Raw genomic sequence first — 7,453 nt, forward strand, 5'->3', positions numbered from 1 at the left:
AGTCCATGCTCTGATTTCCTTTCTTTATCAGTTTCTAAAGGGATAGGTTATTGTTTCCATACCCTTGACTGATCAACTGCCTTGCGTGATTTTATCTTTTGGGTTAGTTTCGTTACAGCTTAGCATCTGTTTCCTTTCAGACCATTAGGACACTATACTACTGAGCATTACTCGGACAAACAGCCTCGGATTGAGTTACTCCTTGCAATAACAAAACGTTCCCGGATTGACTTATTAATGTAGGATAATTAGCGGTGTGAGAGACCCTAGTTACAGCTCTACAACTACCTGAGGGGATATTGGTTCCTTTGTTTCCCCTGTTTCTCCTCCTCCTTCACGAATATTACAAGAATACCCTTCTTGTGAGGGACTTGGGTGTGAATTTTCAATATCTTGAAAACTCTGCTCAGTTCCTTCTATTTTGCTGTGGACCTCAGCATAGGCTATAGATGGTGAGCTTGTGGCCCGAAGGGAGGCAATATGTTGTCTGGAAGCAAATTTTTGGGGACTTACTAATGGCTGAGATTCAACTTTCTTTAAGATGTTGTCTATGAAAGTTGATCGTCCAAGGGTCACTGGTCCCTTAGATTTTTCAGGTTTGGGTAGTGGAATTGGATTGTTTTTGGGTTTTTTATTCTTAGTCATTCAAGCAAACAATTCAAATGTTTATCTCTACCCTAAGTTCCTAACAACTCTGCTGGAAAGCGGGGGAGGGAGCAGGCATTTTACGTGCTTCGTACGTAGGTTCTTACCTTCCATTTTTAATACCTAGTTCTCTTTCAACAGATAAGCATCAAATACCTACTTCATTTTTCTGTAATTGTGTTGGAGCGGGTGGAGGAGCAGGCACTTTACTTGCTCGTTATGTAGGTTCTTACCTTCCGTTTTCAATACCCAATTCTTCCTCAACAACAATTATCAGATATACATCACTCTTTGTAAATGGCTACACTCTCCCCGGAAACAGCGCCAAAATGTTGGCTGATAAAAGGTTCCTTTTAAAACTCCTAATTATCCCACATTAATTATCAACCTGGGCAAGTCCTCTTATTTCAAGAGTGTACATAGTATGTGGCTGCTATTAATTCAGAGAGTAATGTTTCCTAAATTGTAGTATAGATCTTTTAATACAAGAGTAAATGGATGCATCTAATAAATTCCAATTGCAATTAAAGAAAACTCAATCCTCTAACGAAATCAAATCTTACAGCAATTCAAGTAACAACAACATCAGTTGAGAGTACAGTAGCAATAACTCATCTCTTCTTAACTGATTTTAATCTAAGTCAAACTCAATCTTCATTAAATAATCCAAATAGCAATGATATCAATTTGAGAGTCCAATAGCGATAATTAAACTCTTTACAGTTGATTAAATCAATTTGAAACTAACTCGATCTCCAATGAAGGTAACTGAATCAAACGACAATGTTGTAAATCATATAAAGCAGAGATATTCTGTCAACATAGGAAAACAATAAATAGTGAAGGAGATAAAATCATATAAAGAAAGAAAACTATCAAACCATTACACTTGTGAGAATCAGAAATATATGGCAGAAAGAAAGCAGTTAAATCCACCAGAGGCTGGGCCCTTAGCCGCCAACGAACACTGCTAAGTTACTTTAGATAATGCGAGGGAACAACAACTTCAATTATGTATTAATCATCGAATGTAAGTAACATTACAATATAACCGTGTTCTCTCAACAGCGAGAGTCTGTAATTAAAATTACAATTCCAATAATAACAGAGATTCCCCCCTTTCTTCTTACAATCGTCTCCTTTTATAATCAGAAAGGGTAAAAGATAAATGGTAAATGCGATCCCTCAGGATCTCCTGATCTTGAGGGATTCACAACCAATTTCTAACTTTAGACATCCTTTCCTTTCTCGCACTGATCCTCCTGATTCGCCTTTAGCCTTGTCCGCAACCGCCATGTTCCTTCCTTTGCTTGTTGGTTTTTGCTGTTCCTTCGTTAGGGAACAACAATTGTCCCTTTTTTTGTTTTCTTGCATAAAGAAGGGTAAAAGTTAGCTAAATCATAACTGCAAATAATTCCTTCATTTCTTACCATAATTCCTCAATATATTAACGCATTAAGATATAGAAAAGATAAGAATAAAGGAAAAGGATGATGAGATTAATAGTAACTACATACCCATTTCGTGACTCAATAGGTATTGAGCTCAAGAACTTGGCACTATTATTTTTGACTGGTTATGTGATGTATTTGACATTGATGTAATGATAATGAGAAGATGCTTATTTTTTAATCACCGAGTTAGTTTCAGAGGGCTGAGGCTCTTAGGTTTAGGACCAACCCCAGTGGCTTAGGTCCCACTTGTGTATTGGTATCTCTTTTTAGTTTAGAGTGCTTATTAGTTTGCTGCATTTCACTAGAAAAGAACCTATCAAAATATTGTGATTTCAACCTCTATCTCATCTCTCCCATGGGAGCATGAATGGAAGTATCTACAATCACATTCCGAAAATGATATGTTTATGATTTCTTGGAAGAAGGTATATGTTAGTCATATTGTTTTTCATGTGCCTACTGTAGCTTAGGAGTTGATTTATTGACTAGATTAGAGTATTTGGGATAAAGTAGATGGCATTTAAATTCAACACATATATTCCACTATTAGTTGTTTCATTTTGTCAATGATTAAAGGGCATATGCATGTGATGTTGTAGAGCTGTTTGGATATGTAGGCAAGGGGCCTTTTACCAGCTCCATATTAGGCTTCCTCACCCTCTTTTATGAACCCCAAATTCTATCTCCAAAGTTCTGTTCTTGAGATCATTCTCTTAGATCATCATGAGCATCTCTCCTAGTGCAAAATAGGCTTTCCAAAGACTCTGATCTTGGCTAGGGGTTTTGGCCACCTTTCGCCCATTTATCTCAACCTCTATCCACCTTTCCATCCCTTAAACCCATCATTCCTACCTCCTAAACCTTCTCGACAACATTCTTGTAGCATTACAGGCCTTCCTGTAGCAATACATGTTGGGCACAACCCAACTTGGCTAGATTTTGGGCAAGGAAGCTGAATTTTGGGGATAAAAAGCACAATACAAAGTATGAAGTGGACCATGCAGCAGAGCACACAAGGACCATGCAGAAAACTCACTGCACAGTATGGGGGCTTCACAATGAAGCCCCTCCCTTTTACTAAAAGAATATAATATTGTAAAAGTTGATGGTTTTGGACCATAGTCCCTTGTATTTTGGAAACCATGGTATCAGATCCATAGTAATGTAGAAATGTAGTCCATCATGTAGTAGTATATAAAAGAATAAATAATAAAGAAGGAAGGCATCTGAGTATTGATCAAAATCTATTTTTATAGTTGTATTCTGTTGATCCGTACTTTAGAGAAAGGGGAAAGGCTCCGTAGCTGTGTGCACAGAGGCTTGGGTCTGCAACTGAGTACGTAGACCATCTTCAGCTTAGTGCGCAGACACCCTGCAGCTGTGTGTGCAGGGAAGGACTATCTATTGCACCAAATTGTATATTATAAGCAATATTTCTTATGGATGTAGTCCCACATTGGAATGAACCATAGTATAATTTGTGTCTTCATGTGTTTTTATTATTATCTGCACTTTAATTCAGTACTGTAAATCTTATGAATGTTTATGATATGTTTAAGTGATAAATGTAATTCTATGAAGTAAAGTATGAGTGCAAAGTATTATGTGAATGCAAAGTAGTAAGTATGTGGTAACACATAAAGAAACTACAAAATTTCCACATCACATCATCCCTCAGGCTGTAGAAACCTAGTTCTGCAACCTCCCATAATCACTTCGGGTGAGACTGCGATATGCTTGCAGGTCATTGCTAAGAGGGCCAGTGGTTGAGGGTTTTGTTGGTGCATAGTAAAATTTGAACCTGGGTCAGCCCAACCTAATCCAACAAAGGTTCTGTTGTTGGGACCGGGATCTATTTGAGGGATGTTTATCTGGCATCCATCGAAGAAAGAAATCCAAGGTTGGGTAGAATAGAAGGAATGAGAATTTGTAGAAAATGAGATAATATCCCTCCTCTATCAACTAGGAGGTGGTTGGAGAAGTATATTTTCGAAGGTCAATATGAAATATTCTTTGGCTCGTTCCATGTAGAGCTATACGAGTGGATATCAAGGTTGGCTAAGTAAAAAAGACTGATTTAAAGGAGATGAACCTAAGGAATGGAATCCTGAACTAATACAGCAACTCAAGAACACTGACAATAGGATCTCAAGAGTTGTTGACTTCTGGATTGACAGCATCTTGGGAGGATTCATTACTGAGTTTGCGGTAGATTTGATTGTGTCCTATAGCGAAGCAGAACGAAATTTTTTCAAAGGACCACGAGGTAAGTTCTTAAAATCTCTGAACCTTTGGATTAAGATGATTTTGTGTGAAAAGGGGATTTTATGAATGCAGTTAGACTATTAGTTACTTATGTTTGGGAGAATATCTGAAGAAGAAACTGGAACAACGCGAAGTGAAAAAATATATAGAATAGACACTAGAAAGAGATCTCATGACCAAGATCCAAAGACTTTTATAGAAGCTGACTATAGCCCTCTATTAAGTGAGTCTGAAAGTGAAGAAAACCATCTTGAGAACCCTGAAGTAACTCCGCAGTATTCACCCTTCCAACCTGAAAGTTCACCGAAGCCAAAATCAAGTAATAATTAGGGTATTTCTGGTTTTCCCCTCCCCCCTACCCTCACTACCCGTCATCCCCCTCCCCCTCCCCCTCCCCCACCATGAAGAAATATGGCTGATGATATTAAGTTTCTTGTTTTTAAAGGGACTAGATCAGAGGATCCAAAGAAATTCTAGTTCTTATGTGAAGCAGTATGGACAACGAAGCAGGTCCATGATGAAAATATGAAGAAAGCGCAACTTGTTACAACATTTCGAGATAGAGCGCTAACATGGTACATGAAGTATTTGAGAAATCAAAATAGACCATTTGCAGACATTAAAACAACGCTGATAAAATAATTCAAGAAGCCAAATTCTGAGTCACAACATCACAAAGCTAAAATAAATAAAAAAAAAGCATACTGAGTCTGTTTGGGAATTTGATCAAAGATTCAAGATACCATTGGATCATGTGAGATTTGAAATAGCTCCGCAACAACATAAAGAGTGGTTTATAGCTGTGCTGCTTCCACATATAAGATTTCCTTTGTCACAACAAAAGATAGAAACTCAAGCTGAAGCCTTAGAACTTGCGATGAAGTTAGAAGCTTCCCCTATAGTGGATACCAGTGTAGGTATGTATCAGATTTGGATTCAGCTGGAAAATTTGACTCTGCAGATACAAGATATGAAGAAAAGTAAAGACGTTCGAGAAGAAATATGGTGTACTAAGTGTAAAAGCGAGGGCCATTCTAAGGAACAATGTCCTCTCTTCAGAAAATACATGGCTAGTGGAGCACCGAACCCTTTAAATCCTAGATCTAGCTTATGGTGCGAGATATGTAAAACTAGGGGCGAATATCGCACTGAAGACTGTTATCAGTTGCAAAAGTATGTGCAAACTCCAAGGAACCTATATTGCAAGTTTTTCAAATCAGTGGGACATGATGAAAACAATTTTCGAGCTTATGAACATTAAATGATGGATTGAAGTGCTGATGCATATACGATGCAAGCTGAGGAACATGGACATGAGTAGTATGGAAAACACAGTGGTGAAGGTGGTTATCAAGGTCGAGGAATTGGTCGAGGTGGCGGAGATGGTCGAGGATGAGGAAAGATTATTTTCTATAACTACGGCTAGGCAAGACAATTTGCAAGAGACTGTCAGAATCCTACCACGATATGTAAGTATTGCAAATATTTTGATCATGTATTTGAAGAGTGTCCGGTACTTATAGAAAAATGAAAGAAAAGAGGAACTAGAAGCCGACACAAAACATCCAAATGATGACTCCAGAACCAAGGACCGATGATCCTCGCATAAATATTGTAACAAGAAATAGAGTTGCGACTAGGGATGATAAAGAAAATGGGAAGAAGGAAGTCGAAGCTACACGGGTAAGAAAGACTATTGAAAAAGTCCCTGTATTTGATATTCAAAAGGAAATATAAGTCTTTATGGAAGTGAAGTGAATATTTATGGATATAGGAGCTTCAACATCCATCGCACAACAAAATCAGTAGAACAACTATGATCTATCATCTTTGACACAAGGCCAAGCTCTGACAATACAGGAACAAGATGCAACATATCAGGTAGATACTCTAAAATATTTTCTTCAAACTTCTATGAAATTGTTGCGAAATCAAAGAGTTGTAGAAGGACTTCAGGAATTGATAAATTCTTGCACATCTAAATAAGTATCGCGAGGTGATATGCGCAAAGTTAACAATTTTCATAGATAAAAGAGAACTGGAAAATAAATGAGGCTTAGTGCACAAATAGGAGAATGTGACATGGACCAAGTTATTTTAGATATGGGATCTAAAGCTAATGTCTTGACAAATAAAACATGGGAATTAATGGGTAAACCGAAGTTGCAATGGTCACCTATTCAGCTAAGAATGGCAAACCAACAAAAGATTATTCCTCTAGGAATATTATCAGGCATTACAGTAGACATTGAAGGGGTGCACACTACTACTGATTTTGAAGTGATAGAAATTGTGGATGACAGTAACCCTATCCTGCACTACATGGACTAGATTGGGCATTTGATAACATGGCTATAATCAACTTAAAGAAGAGGAAAATTATATTTGAAAGAAAATGCATGAGAGTCATTGTTCCATCAGATCCATCAAAAGGATAAAGGTATACTGAAACCAGTTAAATAAGAGTACAACGTAGAAGACATAAAAAACATTTATTAGATAACAACCAAATAAGAAGAATGGATTAATCCCACTGTAGGTGGAAAATTGGGTTGGGAAAAAGACAGTTCCTTCACTTCAGATTCAAAAGAAGAATTGGAAAATTGGCAAAATAGGTTACATGAAGAATCTACAAGGCGATGTGAAAAAATTACTAAAAATGTTTGATGTATGACAATTGAGGTATGTGACTTACCTTTTTATGATGGCTTGGGTGATATAAATACTTTTATGGAAGAATATGGAGAACAGGTACCAGTGTGTCAAATATTGTTAGCTCTGGATCTAGCATTAAGAGCTACTCCTGCTAGATGGTGGGGTACACATAAGAATAATATAGGAACTTGGTAGGAATGTCGAAGGTTGATATGGATAAGGTTTGGTCAGGTAGAAATAGAATTGGTAAATAAATATGATGGTTAAACTGACCCTAGAGAGCACATCCAACTTTGTATGACAACATGGAAGGAGATTCCACAAGAAGAATGGGTGCATGGGTTCATCCATACATTGGAGACAATTCCTCAAAATTGGTACTTGGAAATAGAACTTTGACATGGTATTGCAAGCTAGGAAGAGATGGTTGATGG

This window comes from Pinus tabuliformis, chromosome 1_2 (assembly GCF_031772625.1).
Source record: "Pinus tabuliformis cultivar Carrire ecotype Pingquan chromosome 1_2, CPIR1, whole genome shotgun sequence".
Lineage (NCBI taxonomy): Eukaryota > Viridiplantae > Streptophyta > Pinopsida > Pinales > Pinaceae > Pinus > Pinus tabuliformis.